Below are 19,242 nucleotides of genomic sequence, written 5' to 3' on the forward strand. Positions count from 1 at the left end.
AGCTCCCATTAGTCCTTGGCAGAACTCAAAAAATCTTTTTTGGGAAAAAAGGGACCCACTTTTGCCCTTTCATTGCTCAAATAGGGCAGTCTCTCCGTGATAGGGTCGCTTTCTGTGTTTCAAAAGCCAACTTTGCCAAAAAGAACTGCAGCTCCCATTAGTCCTTGGCAGAACTCAAAAAACTCCTTTTTGGGAAACAAGGGACCCACTTTTGCCCTTTCATTGCTCAAATAGGGCAGTCTCTCCGTGAAAGGGTCGCTTCCTGTGTTTCAAAAGCCAACTTTGCCAAAAAGAACTGCAGCTCCCATTAGTCCTTGGCAGAACTCAAAAAATCCTTTTTGGGAAAAAAGGGACCCACTTTTGCCCTTTCATTGCTCAAATAGGGCAGTCTCTCCGTGATAGGGTCGCTTCCTGTGGTTCAAAAGCCAACTTTGCCAAAAAGAACTGCAGCTCCCATTAGTCCTTGGCAGAACTCAAAAAACTCCTTTTTGGGAAACAAGGGACCCACTTTTGCCCTTTCATTGCTCAAATAGGGCAGTCTCTCCGTGAAAGGGTCGCTTTCTGTGTTTCAAAAGCCAACTTTGCCAAAAAGAACTGCAGCTCCCATTAGTCCTTGGCAGAACTGGAAAGTACAGGTATCCCCTTGTAAAAAAAATAAAATTAGCTAAAAAATACATAGACGGTTTTGCGGCAGTTAAGATACCCTTAATAACATAACACGTTGCCAATCAAGAAACAAGAAATATTTTTCACCACTTCCACGACACCTTTCCATCCCCCCATCTGTCTCCTGAAAACACTCCTGCTGTCATGAAACGTTCAGCTGTACGCGGGTCTGGGGGAGCAAGTCCTGATAGTGGTAAAGGCACAGCCAGGACACTGTGGGGGGCCAAAAAAGTAAGGGTGGGTCCCATCCGTCTGGAACGCCGAACTATGGGAGTGGGTGGACTTGATGAAGAAGCCGGCTGTTCGCATGCAGAAAGTACACAGCCCTCCACACCGAGCCAGTTGTCTTATAGAGCTGAGACCACAGGAAGATCAATGGAACATACAGGTTTAGCCGTCCTGGAACTACAGGTGGTGGATAGTGAGGATATAGATAACCCCACCCCTCCACCCGCTACTGACAGTGAGGAGGAGGTAGAGGAGGTTGTACCATCCAAACAAAAACTTTCTCAAGCTGACGAAAGGGTGCCCACGACTCCTATCTCAGTGGGCGTCCCCACAGTGGCTGTGGGGAGGCCTAGGTCTTATATTTGGGACCATTTCCATGTGCACTCTCAGAGTGCTACCTTGGCTGTTTGTAGGCACTGTGGGGCAAATATCAGCAGAGGCAGAGACCTGAGACATCTTTCGACCTCGGGGTTGAGTTCTCACTTGAAGCGACACCATCCCTCCATATCGGTACGAGGGGGAACTGCAAGCCCTTCCAGTGGCAGCATTAGCACACAAAGTTCTCCTGGTGAAGATGGTGGAAGGCAGACACAGTCCACCTTGGAGGATTGGGCCATTCCATTACCCAGAAAGAAAACGGGGGAAACATTACTCACACCCCAGCAGATAACCCAAACTGTGGGAGAGATGATTGCCCTTGATCACCATCCCTTCCGCCTGGTTGAACAAGAAGGCTTCGTACGCCTTATGAAACGGCTGTGCCCCCGATACAAAATCCCCTCCCGTCACACCTTTTCCAGAAAAGTAATTCCCGGCTTGTACGAGGGCTGTAAGGAACGCATTTCACAGATGTTGCGTAGCGCCATGGGAGGACACATCCATTTTACCTCTGACATTTGGTCAAGCTTGGGAGGAGGCCATTCCTACCTCTCTCTCACAGCACATTGGTGGGAGAAGGAAGGCAGTATGGATACATCCCATCGTTGGGCACTCCTCGCGTTGGAGGTTGTTGATCGAGATCACAAGGCAGAGACCATCTGCAGCTCTCTGGAAAACATTATGGGGGAGTGGATGCAGTATAGGCCGGAAGAAATGAGGAGGGGCTTTATGGTGACTGACGCTGGGAAAAATATGATCAAAGCGGTTGAAAGTGCCGGGTTTCAGAATGTGTCCTGCATGGCCCACATGCTTCACAATACCGTCAAGGAAGGTTTAAAGAGCCCGGAAGAGCAGCCAGCCAGCAACGCAAACATCTCCCTGCTGATCGAGCGCTGTAGAAAGATCGCGGGCTACTTCCACAGGAGCATCAAGGCAGCCCGGCAGCTGAGAGAGAGGCAGAGCCTTGAAGGCCTCCCGCAGCACAAGCTGCTCCAGGACGTCTCAACTCGGTGGAATTCAACCTTTAAAATGCTTGAACGCATGGTCGAGCAGCAGAAGGCGGTACACGGCATCTCGCTCACTTTGGTTGCGCCAGTTAGCAAACTTGTTCCAAATAAGCAAGAGTGGGACACCATCTCCCAGCTAGTAGACATACTAAAGCCATTCAAACATGCCACTGACACCCTTTCGGACTCAAAAGCCCTTCTTAGCCAGGCAGTGCCCATGGTCTTGAGGCTAAGGAGGCACCTAGAAAGGCTTGGGGCCGGTCGAACAATGGACTCCCTGGCTGGACCGCTGACACCGCCGGCCCAGGAGGTGGTGAGGAGGTTGTCCTTTGCTGTACGGAAACGCCTTGAGCCACTTCTTTCCAGCAAGGTCCATATGCTGGCAGCCTTGTGTGATCCCCGGCTAAAGTACAACGTCTGCCCAAAAGACTTTACCGTGTGGAAGGCCCAACTAGTTAACCTTGTAAGGGAGGTCTTTGCTGCCAGGGTGGAGGAAACGGGCACAGCGGCCCCTCTTCCGGAAATGCCTGTAACCCCCAGCACTAGCGCTAGTGGCGAGACAGAAAGTCCCGGGGAGCCGGGAGGTGTTTGCCGTAGGGATACGGATCTCCAGCAGCGACCAGGAAACGTATTTTTTGCGGAGACGGTGGCCATACTAGCCTGCTCTGAAGAATCCTCTTTGCTGGCTTCTGCTCAAAAGGTAGACTCGGCCGAATGCTCGGTCAACAGGTACTTTGAGGAGCCTCCTGAGATAATATCTTGTGATCCATTGGCCTATTGGGCTTCACGCGAACACATGTGGCCGGACCTGTCACACGTAGCCCGCCAGTTCCTCAGCTGTCCTCCCACGAGCGTGCAGAGCGAAAGGGTCTTCAGCCTAGCGGGAGATGTAGTCACGCCCCACCGCAGCTTGCTGGACCCGCAAACAGTTGAGAAACTGGTTTTCCTGAAGGCCAACCTTCCCGTGTTGAATTTCCCAGATTTGGATTTTGACACCGACGGCTCATAGAGCAATAGTTCTCCTTTAATCAGCTCTGCTTCAGAGTAACTTTTGCTAATTTGGTGGGTGGCCAGGGGTGGGGTTGCCCCTTTGGACTCTGTCAAACAACTCTCTCCTCTAACCTACAATGCTTTCCTCTCTCTTTTTCCTTCCTTTCTCGTCTTTATCATCACTCACCGTTGCCCACTGTTGTTTTTGGGTTCATCAATCACAAGGCGCCGTTTCCCGAATCATTGAATCATGGAACCATAGAAAAGTAGAGTTGGAATAGAACTCATGGGCCATCGAGTTCTCCCCCAACAGACACGCAGGAAGTTTCATTCAAAGCATTCCCGACAGATGGCCATCGAGCCTATGCTTAAAAGCTTCAAAAGAAGGAGGCCCCAACACAGTCCGGGGGAGACAGTTCCACTCCAGAACAGTCTTCACAGTCAGGAAGTTCTTCCTGATGTTCCGGTGGAATCACCATTCCACTTGTTGGAACACACTGCTCCGTCCTGTTGTCTTCTGGGCAGCAGAAAATAAGCTTGCTTCCTCCTCCCTATGACTACCCCTCACATATTTGTACATTGCTAACATTTCTCCTCTCAGCCTTCTCTTCTGCAGGCTAAACAATGACTACCAGCTAATAAAGCCTCTACTCATACTGCTTGATCAGACCCTTTTTCATTGTAGTCGGAATCCTCTATACACTTTCAAGCTTGACCGCATCTCCATTTATCTGCGTTGCCCAAAGTTGGACATATCATTCCAGGTGCGGTCTGACCACGGCAGAGTAGAGTGGGAACAGGACTGCCTTGGATCTAGACGACGATATTCCCCTGTTAATGCATGCCTAAAGCCCATTGGATATTTGCTCTGCCGCAAACCATAGTAGGCTCATTGTTATGTTGTTGTCCACGAGGACTCACAGACAGTTTTCTCACACAGTGCTGTCAAGCTAGGCGTCCCAAGAAATGTCGCATGGATTTACATTATGTTTAACAAAGTGAAGTTTCTTTCATTTGTCCCTGTTGAACTTAATAAAGTTACTTTTGGTCCATCTCTGTAGTCTGAAGTCACAAAGTTTTTTCTCTCCCTCAATACTGACGCTCTAGAGGTAGAAGGATTTTTTGTGAGAAATTACTCCATGAAATCCTAGGTAGGATATGCATCCTCTTAGGGTTCATTACGGATTTCATTCAATTCCCTTTTTTAATTTTTTTGGTTCAAACATTATTTCCCTCATGAGCCAGGAATTTTTGGTCTTCTCCAGATCCTAAGAGTTCCTGTACAGAAAGAGCAGTGATATATTTGATGAGGATACTTCGGATATTCATTTAAGGTGAAGGAATACGCCAGAGTCATATTTTTTTGATATATCTGTCCATCTGAACCTTTGAGGACGTGCTTTGCCACGGGGATTAATACAACACCTCGACTTTGGCCAGCACTTCTCTAAAGTTTCATCTTTCACTGTCCCATCGGCTTGAGCAGTTGTGGTCGACGCAGTGGCCGCGGTACGGCCGCCTTTGGTCCCCCTTTCCCTCTGGCCGCGCACGCGGACGGTGGCGTTTGCCCGTCAGGGTGTGTGCCTTTGCGGCTGCTAGTGACCTCTGGGCGCAGGTTCCGTCGAGTGCGAACCGCATTTTGCTGGCTTGTTGGTATAACTCAGAGGGTCAAATCGTCAAAGTCAGTGGAACACCATCAAATTTGGACAAATTTCTCAAGATGTAAACCTTGGGTCCCATCACCCTGAAAGGCTGTGATTGACGCTGTTGCTGCGGAACGGCCGCCTTTGGTTGTTCTGGCCCTCTGGCCGCGCACACGGGCGGTGGCGTTTGCCCGTCAGGGCGTGTGCCTTTGCGGCTGCTAGTGACCTCTGGGCGCAGGTTCCGTCGAGTGCGAACCGCATTTTGCTGGCTTGTTGGTATAACTCAGAGGGTCAAATCGTCAAAGTCAGTGGAACACCATCAAATTTGGACAAATTTCTCAAAATGTAAACCTTGGGTCCCATCACCCTGAAAGGCTGTGATTGACGCTGTTGCTGCGGAACGGCCGCCTTTGGTTGTTCTGGCCCTCTGGCCGCGCACGCGGGCGGTGGCGTTTGCCCGTCAGGGCGTGTGCCTTTGCGGCTGCTAGTGACCTCTGGGCACTGGTTCTGTGGCGTGGGAACTTCAATTTGCTGGCTTGTTGGCAGGGACAATAGAAGAGGGTGGAATCACCGCACCGCAGAAAGCAGGACACCTCGGCCTTGTCCACCTCTTTTTTAAATTTTCTTCTTCCACTTTCCCATCGCCTTTAAAGGCAGTGTACTCGACGCTGTGGCCGCGGGACGACCGCATTTTGTTCCCCCCGCAATCTTTCCGCGCACGCAGGCGGTGGCGTTTGCCCCTCAGGGCGTGTGCCTTTGCGGCTGCTAGTGACCTCTGGGCGCATGTCCTCTGGCTACGGAAGTGCTTCTTGCTGCCTTGTTGGCAGCGACGATAGAAGAGGGTGGAATCACCGCACCGCTGAAAGCGGGACACCTCGGCCTTGTCCACCTCTTTTTTAAATTATCTTCTTCCACTTTCCCATCGCCTTTAAAGGCAGTGTACTCGACGCTGTGGCCGCGGGACGACCGCATTTTGTTCCCCCCGCAATCTTTCCGCGCACGCGGGCGGTGGCGTTTGCCCCTCAGGGCGTGTGCCTTTGCGGCTGCTGGTGACCTCTGGGCTCATGTCCTCTGGCTACGGAAGTGCTTCTTGCTGCCTTGTTGGCAGCGACGATAGAAGAGGGTGGAATCACCGCACCGCTGAAAGCGGGACACCTCGGCCTTGTCCACCACTTTTCTAAATTTTCTTCTTCCACTGTCCCATCACCTTGAGAGGCGGTTGTCGACGCTGTTGCCGAGGGACAGACGCCTAAGGGTCCCCTCGCCCTCTGTCCGTGCCCGAGGACGGTGCCCTTTGCCTGTCAGGGCGTGTGCCTTTGCGGCTGCTAGTGACCCTTGAGCGCAGGTTCTGTTTGTTGGTAGGACGATAGAAGAGGGTGGAATCTCACCGCAGAAAGTCTTACACTCAGAAGTAAGACTTGTAGTCTTCAACTATCTATGGAGAACTCTCGGACATATTCAGAAAAGAAATTCCTGTTGGACATCAACGGCGTCACTTCCTTCAAGTCCATGCCATCCTGATGCTATGCCTGTAATATCACTACCTCCTTGAATCGGACGGTCAATAAAACATGGAGGATGGACCAGTTGGATCTTCTAACACTCCCAGGCACTGTCTTGTTTTTCAAAAAGGAATTCTTTTCAAAAGTGCCGTTTTTTCCCACGCTCTGCCTTCCTAACGGTCAAGCTCTCACATCCGCAGGTTTCTGGACTACGGCATTGCGATGACAATGCCAGTATGCGATCCTCCAATTTTTGCATGAAGTCTCTTTTCTTTTTTTGTGTATTGTGGACACAGCTCTGCAAAACCTCTACTAACTTGCAGACCACAGTCCACACCTAGAGTGAGATGTTGCAAGAATAAAGTAAAGGTCTGTCAAACCCTCCTCATCCAATCCATGCTGTTGACAGTTATACATCTCTGTGGTTCCCTTTGGCTTCCTTCTCAACCCAGCTTTGGTCATTTACCTTTAATAACACCAGACACACACACAACTCTTCCCTCTAGTTCAACGCCATAGAAACATTAACCTGACATCAGAGCCGTAAAACATTCCAGTTCCGAAAAGCCTTCGAGGACTGTGGGGTGGATCGCTGGCAGATGAAGAATTGGTTTCCAGGCAAAGAGTATTTCGCACTTTATTGATTTTTAACTCTCAAACTACCTCATCTATGTGCAATTATTCAGCCCTCGGCCACAGAGCCGTGTTTTTACACCTCTGTTTTTTAAGCAGGTAATGCTGTGACAGCTTTCTTATTTTATGTGTTATTGTTGCAACATTTCCTTTAACAAATATAAACTTTTGGGGTTTAATTGTTCACATTGTATTGCTGACGGCCACGCCCCATGGAAGCTGCTCAGAGTCCCTCCGGGAAGATGGGCCGGGTAATAACAATAAAGATCTTACTGTGGTATTAGTACAATCATTATTGATGTCATGATGTCCACGATTTCCCTGTGGAATGCCAGCTAGCTTGTGTCCACCCGGGAAGGGTGCGGCCAGGGCCGCTGACGGTTTGCTGTCATGGAGTGTGCCTTTGTGGCGGCTACAGACTGTGTTGCTATGGTCTGGTTGACACATTAGTCAGTGGTGCTTGGGCCCACATTTCACTAGCAGACGTGAAGAATACACGCCCTTCCCCTTGGGGGGTGAGTAGGTGGCGTTGGGCCGGCCAACGGTGGCCGGCCCCCCTGGTCAGGGGGGCTTGGGCCCACATTTCACTAGCAGACGTGAAGAATACACGCCCTTCCCCATGTGGGTTCTGTGGTGGGCGTGGGGCCGGCCAACGGTGGCCGGCCCCCCTGGTCAGTGGGGCTTGGGCCCACATTTCACTAGCAGACGTGAAGAATACACGCCCTTCCCCATGTGGGTTCTGTGGTGGGCGTGGGGCCGGCCAACGGTGGCCGGCCCCCCTGGTCAGTGGGGCTTGGGCCCACATTTCACTAGCAGACGTGAAGAATACACGCCCTTCCCCATGTGGGTTCTGTGGTGGGCGTGGGGCCGGCCAACGGTGGCCGGCCCCCCTGGGCAGTGGGGCTTGGGCCCACAGTTCACTAGCAGACGTGAAGAATACACGCCCTTCCCCATGTGGGTTCTGTGGTGGGCGTGGGGCCGGCCAACGGTGGCCGGCCCCCCTGGTCAGTGGGGCTTGGGCCCACAGTTCACTAGCAGACGTGAAGAATACACGCCCTTCCCCATGTGGGTTCTGTGGTGTGGGCGTGGGGCCGGCCAACGGTGGCCGGCCCCCCTGGTCAGTGGGGCTTGGGCCCACAGTTCACTAGCAGACGTGAAGAATACACGCCCTTCCCCATGTGGGTTCTGTGGTGGGCGTGGGGCCGGCCAACGGTGGCCGGCCCCCCTGGGCAGTGGGGCTTGGGCCCACAGTTCACTAGCAGACGTAAAGAAGACATGTCTGAGGGGCTCGCGCCCACATTTCCAGGTATTTTACTTCTCTCTCTGTCTCTGGGAAGCGTGCCGGCCAACGGTGGCCGGCCCTCAGTGAGCAGTATTTAAATGTGTGGGCCACTCTTTTTCCCTCTGTGGGATGCGTGCCGGCCAAAGGTGGCCGGCCTAGTATTTTAAGTTGTGGGCCACTCTTTTTCCCTCTGTGGAAAGCGTGCCGGCCAAAGGTGGCCGGCCTAGTATTTTAAGTTGTGGGCCACTCTTTTTCCCTCTGTGGAAAGCGTGCCGGCCAAAGGTGGCCGGCCTAGTATTTTAAGTTGTGGGCCACTCTTTTTCCCTCTGTGGGAAGCGTGCCGGCCAAAGTTGGCCGGCCTAGTATTTTAAGTTGTGGGCCACTCTTTCTTCCTTTTCGGGAAGCGTGCCGGCCAACGGTGGCCGGCCCCCCTGAGCAGTATTTCAACGTGCGGGCCTTGCCGCCTGTGGGTGTATCTTTCTTTTGTTTTGTTTTTGCTGCCTCACGGCCTACGTGGTCGTGTTTCCCGCGGTGCACCGCATCTCTCTTCTCTCTCGGCTGTCGTTCTTTACCCCTTAGTGCGATTTGGCACAGAAGCCTCCTTGGGGGCGGCCACTCTTTCTTCCTTTTCGGGAAGCGTGCCGGGCAACGGTGGCCGGCCCTCAGTGAGCAGTATTTAAATGTGTGGGCCACTCTTTTTCCCTCTGTGGGAAGCGTGCCGGCCAAAGGTGGCCGGCCTAGTATTTTAAGTTGTGGGCCACTCTTTCTTCCTTTTCGGGAAGCGTGCCGGGCAACGGTGGCCGGCCCCCCTGAGCAGTATTTTAAGGTGCGGGCCTTGCCGCCTGTGGGTGTATCTTTCTTTTGTTTTGTTTTTGCTGCCTCACGGCCTACGTGGTCGTGTTTCCCGCGGTGCACCGCATCTCTCTTCTCTCTCGGCTGTCGTTCTTACCCCTTAGTGCGCTTTGGCACAGAAGCCTCCTTGGGGGCGGCCACTCTTTCTTCCTTTTCGGGAAGCGTGCCGGGCAACGGTGGCCGGCCCCCCTGAGCAGTATTTTAAGGTGCGGGCCTTGCCGCCTGTGGGTATATCTTTCTTTTGTTTTGTTTTTGCTGCCTCACGGCCTACGTGGTCGTGTTTCCCGCGATGCACCGCATCTCTCTTCTCTCTCGGCTGTCGTTCTTACCCCTTTGTGCGATTTGGCACAGAAACCTCCTTGGGGGCAGCCACTCTTTCTTCCTTTTCGGGAAGCGTGCCGGCCAACGGTGGCCGGCCCCCCTGGGCAATATTTCAAGGTATGGGCCTTGCCGGCTGTGGCTTTTTCTTTCTTTTCTTTTCTTGCCTCCAGTAAGTTACAACACAATCACACAATAAACACAATCACAACACCAAAAAAAGGCCAAAACCCACAACAGGCAATGTGCCATGCTTTCTATATTTAGTAATATATATAATACAAAATAATAAATACAGCCAGACTTTTGAGCTGCAAGGATATTCAGTGCAATTCAACCAGACCAATAAAAGATTAACCTTCGAAAAAGGCGACCAGGCTTTGAAACAGTGATACTACTCTGAATCTGACCAACCAAAGATTTCCCCTAGATAGCAAGCACCCAGGCTTTGAACCACCGAGGCTATTCATTACAATTCTACCCCCCTAAAAGGCAACTACCTAACCTTCCAAGCAGCAAGCCTATTCCTTTCTATTCCACCTCACCAAACAAGGATTCCCATAAGAAAATGGCAAGGCTTTCAGGCTACAAAGCTATTATTCACTGTTATTCCACCTACCTAACAAAGAATTCCCATACACCACAGCAACGCGTGGCCGGGCACAGTAAACTATAAAATTGTGCAATAAATCTTAGGAAAGGGCAAACGCTCTGCAATTTAGCAAACAAGCAGGGTGGATTGTGTTCTCCCACTGTACCAAATTTGATCAGTATAGCTGAAAAAACGAGAGCAGGAGAGCCCCCGACCCCCCCCCCCCCCGGGGCTGTTTTTGGGCGACCGCGCATGCGCGTCCGCCATTAACGAATTAATTTCGAAAATAACGAATTTTCGTTAATTTCAAAAAATTTTGGGGACAAAATTCGTAAATAGCAACAAAAACGAAAAACTGCCCCCTCTAGTTTTGAAACGAGTTTAGAATCAAATTTTTCATGGATCGATCAAGCCTACTGGGTATGTTTCAGTTGGAGAAGCAAAGACTGAGGAGATGGCATGATAACTACCTTTAAATATGTGAAAGGATGTTGTGTAGAAGATGGAGCCAGTTTCTTTCATGCTACTCCAGAGACAAGAACATGAACCAGTGGAGTCTAATTTCAAGAAAAGGGATTTTGTGTAGACATTAGGAAGAATTTTTTTTTTACTGTAAAAGCTCTTCAACAGTAGGATAGATTTCCAGTGAATAAAGGACCTGTCACTGCCTCATAAACCACAATAGCTTATATCTAAATAAATTACAGATACAGTCTGCACGTACTATAAATAAACTATAGATACAAAGAGTTAAGGAGGAATGGACTGTCATGGTTTGCAAAGATACTATATGTGTGTTAACTGGAAAATCAAATGCATGAAGCAGATTGACTGAGTTTGCAAGGACCTGGGAATCAGTTTGCAACTGTTGCTGTCCTGCTGCTGGAGAACCAGTTTGAACAGGTTTCACTGTCTGTGTGTGTGAGTCTACTGAGTACTGGCTGGAAGGAAGATGGCTCTGTACTCAGAGAGGCTTGACTATTTCTGAGGCCTTGTTTGCTGCTGATCTTCACTTAAGCAGATTTATGGACTAAGAAAGGACCTCTTATGACTACTGATTTCTGTACCATTGTTCTGTTTATCTCTTGGACTTAGTAAAAGTTCCTGTGTTATTTGTTCTGCACAGCTGAGTGGTGCATCATTCTGCAGGAAAACTCTGGGTTCATGGGCACATGAGCTTCTATCTATTGTCCACAATCCCCAACATGGACTACATTTTTTTTTCATGTCAGGAGTGACTTGAGAAACTGCAAGTCGCTTCTGGTGTGAGAGAATTGGGAAGTTGCCCAGGGGACACCTGGATGTTTGATGTTTTACCATCCTGTGGGATGCTTCTCTCATGTCCCCGCATGGGGAGCTAGAGCTGACAGACGGGAGCTCACCTTTCTCCACAGATTCGAACAGCTGACCTTTCGATCAGCAGTCCTGCTGGCATAAGGATTTAACCCATTGCGCCACTGGGGACTCCATGGATTGCAATGGGAAAGGATTATGAAAGGAGGATTGAAGATTTGCTACATGAACACAAAATATTTGTGAATGTCTATCTATGTTTGCTTGTGTTAAGATTAAGAATGCCCCATACTGGAAGCTCTTGTATTTCAATTTAAGGAAATCTGTTGAGGTTTTTAAAATGTGTATGTTTGGAAGAATCTGAAGGAGAAATTGCAGGGGAAAAGACTTCACAAAACCCACATGGTTTTGAGATCGAAGGTGACCGATGATTTAAGGAATTCATAGTTTTGACAAGGACATCAGGCTGGATGTCTTGGTCAATTTGCAAAGACCACAATAACAATAACAAGGACCCTTCCCATGTTAGATAGTGTGTCCATTTTAATCAAGGCTTATGTCCTACATTTCATATATTTATAGCAGAAGGTACAAAATGTATTACTGGAAACCATATCACAAAATGTATTTGACCTCTTTCACTGTTGCATGTATTACTATGTATCTCTCCTTTCTGATTCTGGGGTTTGGGGTTCCCTCTTCCCTCCCTTTGAGCCCCAAAAGGCTCTCTCTCTCTCTCTCTCTCTCTCCCCAGCACCCATTCCGGGCTGCACTAACCCTTGGGAAACTATAACTTACCCTCCACCCTGCTTTTTCTTTCAACCAGCTCCATGGGCTAAGTATCAGGGATCTTCCTTCCCCCTTCTTCCATGCCTGTAACCCCCTCTCCTTGCGTCGTTCCAAGTTTCAGGGTACCCCAACCTGGCCCCTTTGCCTGCCTGGGCTGGAAGGGAAATCCTGGGATCCCCTTCTAAAGAAGTTTCCACCATGGAAACGCGTCCAGGGGTGGAAGCCTGGACAAACGGCCATGGAAATCATGTGTTTGTCTCCCCAGCCCCATGGGATGTTGGATTTATCTGGAAATTCTCCCCAGATCTGGGGCTCCCTCGCGTGTCGCTATCATAATATTATATTCATTGTTTCTTATTGCCAATATTATTTCCTTGTGCAATGTATTTCCCTCCATGTATGTATATATCAAATTGAAGCAAAGTGACCTTGCTGTGAACTGGCCAAACTTGTCTCAACCTGGGTCACTGGCTTGCCCCAGGCTCATGCTAATGGAACTGTCTCAAAACAATGCCATCTTCCTCTCCTTGGATTCTGAATATCACTATCTACAGTGCACAATGGATTTTCCCCAGGCCTCGGAGGACATTGATGTCAGGCCACCTGGGAGAAACCCCTTTGGACATTTTGAAAACTATTCATCTTAAAAAGACTCATCTTCCTGGAAGGGAGAGGCAAGGCTTGACAAAGCCACCCTTTTCCTCGGACGTTGAGTCACAGATATAATCCCATCACGGATCCTGTTTCCACAAGAGATACAAGCCAGCAGGGGTCCGACTCCCATTCATGGAACTGGAGAAATCAAACAATGGATCCACAAGCATCGTTGAGTCACCTATAATCTTGTTTACTGTTTGTCTATCCTGTTGCCGCATCTCCATTCCCCCCCCCCCCATTGGCCAGCGAGGGAGTGAGGCCACAGATGGGGCTCATGCCCTCATTGGAGGAGGCCCCCAGTGGCTCCCCCTTCTTCTCTAACATCCAAGCCAATCAGCACAGAGCTGGCCGGTGGGCGGGAGGTAGGAAATTCAAACTAAAACTGTATAAAAGTGTGTGCTTTGCTATGTTATGTATCTCAGTCTATTTTTGGCGAACTATCGCAGGCTGGCATCACTTTCAGCTGAAATTAAATAAAATTCTTCGGTGGCTTCTGCTTCAACCTGGTGAGTTATATTCTGGAAATTATTGGCTTCTATTCTCACCAGGCCTAACTCACAGCTTGGACCTCACTGTCCAATACTGTTCTAAATTGCTCGACAACAGTTTTATGGACTTCAAAGAGTAGTTCTGGAGGGCCCTTCTTTGCTCCTTTTACAATTAGCCAGCTATTTTCTCTCAGAAATCACACATACTCATACTATCCATCTAGCTCTAATTTTATTATATAAACCAATATATCTCTGCCCAGAGCTCTTAACTTGGTCTAGGCAAGAAGAAAAACAGGATTAAATGTTTAAAAAAAAAAACAGCTGAAGAGGAAGTTAAATCCCCATAGAAAAGACAAAGGGTCTGTCACTTCCATGAAAAGAGGTTAAATAACAGCAGTCTTTATCCAATTGAGTCAGGGATGTGCATTTGCTGCAGTAATGGCTTGACATATGTGATGCCATTTGCTTTAGTGATTTTTAGATTCAGTGTGAGTTGTTCTTTTCCCCTCGTTCCCTTCTTCGCCCCCATTTTTGGATGGGATGTGTTGTTTGAAAAAGATCAAAGTAGACACATTTTAGGAGTCAAATTGTGGTATTCACATTGCCTATCCAACACAATTCCGATTAAAGTAGACCCGCATCATACAAATTATTTGGATCACCAAATTTGTATTGATTTAATGTGCCTATTACAGTTGAATCTAGCAAGTAGATTTGGACCATAGTCTTCCCTGGAGCTCCGAGTGGCGCAGTGGGTTAAACCCTTGTGCTTGTGCTGGCAGGACTGATGACTTGAAGGTTATTGTTGCTGACCTGAAGGTTGCAGGTTTGAATCCAACCCGGGGAGAGCAGGGATGAGCTCCAGCTCCATGTTGGGACATGAGAGAAGCCTCCCACAAGAATGGTAAAAACATCAAAAACATCCGGGTGTCCCCTGGGCAACATCCTTGCAGACGACCAATTCTCTCACACCAGAAACAACTTGCAATTTCTCAAGTCCCTCCTGACACAAAAAAAGTCTTCCCTGATATTCTCTTTTCCTTATGAATAAATACATAGGGCACTGATCCATGCACAGGTAGCAAAGAGTTAAACCTCTCCCATGCTGTTTTAGCCCCCCCTCTCCTGCCAAGGAGCCCTTTGTATTTCCATGAATACAAAATGAGGACATTAAATGCAAAACGAGGACCCCAAAATAATTCTGCTCCCCAATGAAATTTCTTTTCAGTACCCAAATTTCTAGCATTGCAGAGTGAAACATTACAAATCTTTCACACAAAAACTCTATTTGCTGTGTTTACATTCCCTTAGTCGCTTGGTCTGTCCATTTTCTTTGGATGTCTAAACTGTCTTTCCAAATTTTTAGTTGAAGAAAGACATTATTTTAAGACTAGAAATTTGGATATTTAAAGAGAATTTAATTTGGGGGGGGGGGTAGAAATCCTATTTGAGAGACTGATGCCCCCATTCCCCCATCCTTCTCGTGTTGGCTCGTATTATTTATGTTGCTACATTCAGAATATATACAAATAACTTTCTTAATTCATTTTGAGACCACTGGAAATACAAAGGAACTTGCAGCAACTTTGAGACAGAGAAAGATATTACAAGCATAAGCTTTCATAGCCTTAAGTCTACTATCAGGTGTGTTACCACGCTGAAAATAAAGTTACTTTGCAAAGTTAACTGGAATGACATTGAATTACTTTGGAGAGGTGTTCTCAAAATGTCAAAATTGTTTCTAGACTGCTCTTTGTGGTGTATTCCAAAGATGATGTGAACTTGGAAAAATGAACAACTCTTTACAGAAAGTCTTTCCATAATTTATGAATGATTATTGATGAAAACTTTTATTTCAACATCAGCCATCATCTTGTGAATCAAAACCTGTATTCCAGCCATTATTGCAATGTATCTTGGGAGCATTTGCGCACTGTATAATAATGGTGCTATGATTCCACTTTAACTGCCATAGTTGCATCTTATGAAATCCTAAAGGTTTGTAGGAAAGTGAGGCACTGGAGCTCTCCAGCTAAGAATACTAAATATCCACTTCTAAACTACAAACTCTAGAATTCTGTAAGATGTTGCTATGGAAGTTGAAGTGGCAGCATTGTGCAACAATTATGTAAGAGTTTATGACATGACGCAGACAAATGTCAATTACAAAAGAATGGCAACGCCTTTGCCTTGGACAGATCAAATGGCATTGCTCTCCCAATAGGTTGGAAGGTGTTTCTTTTACAAAAGGTTATTAACATATTATTTGTGTGTGTGTGTGTGTGTATAAAAGAAATGCTTTCCAGGTTTTTTCCCATTGGGAGAGTGGCAAGAAAGGAGTGATGTCATGTAATAAGTCCAATGCAAAGGCTCTGTTGTCCTGCTGTTATTGTGATTTGCCTGTCTCAAGTGATAAATCCAGAATGTGAAAGGAGCTCTGTTTTCCATTGTGCTGTGGCAACAAAAAATACATGTGACCAGAAGATGTCACTACAGGTTGAAGTCAGCAGAGTCAGGTGAGACTAAGGTCATCATGGTTCCACCATGATGTATAAAGCTGGCAATTTGAGAGCTGAGCCACCTGTTGCCAGAACATTAATTAGATTGGTCTTGGTTCATCAGTCTTTATTTGCATCCAGAACACTAACCCTGACAAGTTGCTCAAATTAGAGAAAGTAATGAAATCTACACCCTCAATTTTTCCAAATACTAGCCGCATTATCTTATCCTGAATGCTTCCTAAAGACAGTTGATGGACATCTTGTTTGGTGTTTACAGTAAGGCAGTAAGAGACACCTACGAATTCGTAACTTTGGGAATTCATGTTTGTGGTCATTCATGACCAAACATGACTTCATAAACCTATCTCCTGCCAGGCTCTTCAACTAAAGGGTTTTCAAGATGATGTGGATTCTTCGCATGAGGGGAGAGTTTGTTTGGAGTAGCCATCAGCCACCTTTATTTACACCGCCACTAACAACATCTAACCAACAATTTGACGGATTTTTTAATCCCAGCTGCTTTTGTATGAAAAGACAAACCTCTGCATGTCAGCTATCTGAAACTTGGAGGCATTTTGTTTAAAAAAAAACTATGAAGGCGACAATGTAATAAAATGCCTGACAGGTCTTGTTCTCTGTCTATTTTACATCAAAATGTGACATTGGGAGACTAAAATATCCTGTCTGCAAGGGCCAAGCTTAAATAATCCATTAATAAGGGACTTTCTCCTCCTTAAATTTTGTAAATTTCCCCAGTATAATCTGTCCTCAACAGAAGAAGAATGGAATTCAAGTCATGAAAATATCCCTTGCTAGAAGGCAAATGGTTTAGTGAGATTTATTGCAGTGTCCATGAAACAGGCAATACTTGTTTAAGTGTCCTTGGAAGGAGCCTGTGTCCTCTTCTGCCAGAAAAGAAGAAGCTGTTTCAACCCTACCAGCAGTCCCCAAATACAAAAGGAAGCAGTTGGCTCTAAATAGCTTGGCTTTGTTCTCTCTTCTCTATTCCATGCAGGAAGCAGGCATTGGTATTCTCCCCGTGGGGTAGTAAGGCCAATGCCCTCCTGATGTTTTGGACAATAGTTTTTATGATTCTTGACATGCTGGCTGGGACTAAGATAGTTGAAACATCCTTGAATTTCCAAAGGTGTGATCCATTACAGAAAGTACTTGATTTTCCAGGAAATGATCTCAACTATCAGAATAATCCATTTGTAACAGCACAAGTAGTTTCACAAATCGGAGCATTACCTCCTGTCAGTTTGCAAATGAACAAGCCCTGCTGATCTTGGATCACTCTTCTTTTGGATTTGCATTTGTGGACCCTGAAAAGTCCACAAAAGGCTTTATTTAATTAGTTTTCCAAGGCTCCATTTCCTTCCCTTAGTTTCAAAGTATGTCCAAAGGATCAAGCTGTTCTTTGATGGCAATACAACAGCTTGTCTTCACTTTAGTAATGCTTATATTGGGTGTCATACTGGAGAGTTCATGGCTTAACTCTCCAGTTTTAGCAGGTAACAGTGGGTTTTCTGCCTCTCCAACACAGCAGCAATTATGTGACCTGATTGAATTAAACCAGCATTCTTTGAGAGAATAGCCTCATTAGACCTACATTAAAGGCTTGTCTCCAAGCTCCATCGATTCCCCTGCTGTAAAATCATTGTGAGTCCTCTGGACAGAAGGCAGTGGTCAGCATGATGCAGTTTTTAAAAGCACAGTGCAGAAAGAACAAGTTGAACACACGGGACAACTCTTCATGAACTGTGATTTTTATTCATATTAATACTATATTGCCTGCAGGGCCAGAAACACTATCCTTCCAAATGTCACATTAAGGAGGGGGCAAGCTTTTTTTTTTTTTGGTTTTTTTTTTTTTTGCTCTTCTGGAGACAAGGGCATGGAGCAATGGATTCAAATTGCAGGAAAAAAAGATTCCACCTAAAAATTAGGAAGAATTTCCTGGCAGTTCTTATTTAGCAGTGGGATATGCTGCCTCAGCATGAGGGAGTCTCCTTCCTTAGAGAAGCAGAAGCTGGATGGCCATCTGTTGGGGGTGCTTTAATTGTTTTCCTGAATAGCAGGGGGTTGGACTGGATGCCCCTTGTAGTCTCTTCCAACTTTATACTATGAAATGTCAGCTGGTGAATTAGGAGAGGACCATTGGGGCATGTCCTGCTTGTGGGCTTTTCAAAGGTACCCAATAGGGCAGGCATGGGCAAACTAAGGCCCAGGGGCCAGATGCAGACTCCTGGGTGCTTACCTCAGGCCCTCCCCATTTTCCCTGTCCTCTCGGCATAAAGACACAGTGGCACGCCACATCCTTATGCAGAAAGCATGAGGGAGGAAGGCACCCAGCATTTGAGAGCCCTCTGGAGGGCTCTCAGTCACCACATGTCTCACCCTCCTCCCGGCATAAGGACAGTGCAAGCGGCCCTGTCCTTATGCCAAGAGAATGGTCCAAGAAAGGCATGAAGCAGCTGAGAGCCCTCTGGAGCATTCTCAGCCATTGCCTGTCTTGCCCTCCTCCCGGCATAATGCCAAGAGGATAGTCAGAGTATCGAGGAATAAGGATTGGGGAGGAGAATCAGGGCAGCAGCCTCATGTCTCATTTTCCTTCTAGCATAAGGATGTATGAGCAGCCCCATCCTTATGCCAGGAGGACAACCTGAGGATGACCCCCCCTCCCACCCTGCCCATTCCTGGCCCCATCCTCTCACAGGCGCAGACGGGAGAGCAAGCCAGCTGCAATTAACTGCAATGAATCACTCTGACCAGGAGGTCATGAGTTCGAGCCCCGCTCGGAGCCTATGTTTGTTTGTCTTTGTTCTATGTTAAAAGGCATTGAATGTTTGCCTATATGTGTAATGTGATCCGCCCTGAGTCCCCTTCGGGGTGAGAAGGGCAGAATATAAATGCTGTAAATAAATAAATAAATAAAAAATCAGCCAACTATACCTTGGAGTGGGTATTCAGAGATAACATTATCTGCCAGCCTCAGTTCCCCATCTGTAACAAGCGACACAGGTAACACCTATTTGACAAATTCTTCCCATTGTAAGGCACTCTGCATATTCAAAGCACATTACTGGCTGGAAGTTCCCAGCAGGGCACCCAGGGTTGATTAGCCGAACATTAGTCCCCACTTCAGAAAAAATAAGCAAGCACAATGCACATGCCCATCTTTTATTGCTTTATGTTGGCTGCCTTCTTTGCTTTTCCTGAATCTAATTTCCTGACAATCGGCCAAATACTACAACTGGAGAGTTGGTACATCCCCAATTCACATTTCGCTGTATGCTTCAACCTATCCAAGATGAGCTACTGCTGACCCACTTTGCCAAGTGAATGGCTGCCCATCCTTTTCCCTGGTTCCAGCTTGTCTGGAAATACAGTGCTAGCTCCACTTACTCTGAGATTCTG

The sequence above is a fragment of the Anolis carolinensis genome, chromosome 3, assembly GCF_035594765.1.
Source record: "Anolis carolinensis isolate JA03-04 chromosome 3, rAnoCar3.1.pri, whole genome shotgun sequence".
NCBI lineage: Eukaryota > Metazoa > Chordata > Lepidosauria > Squamata > Dactyloidae > Anolis > Anolis carolinensis.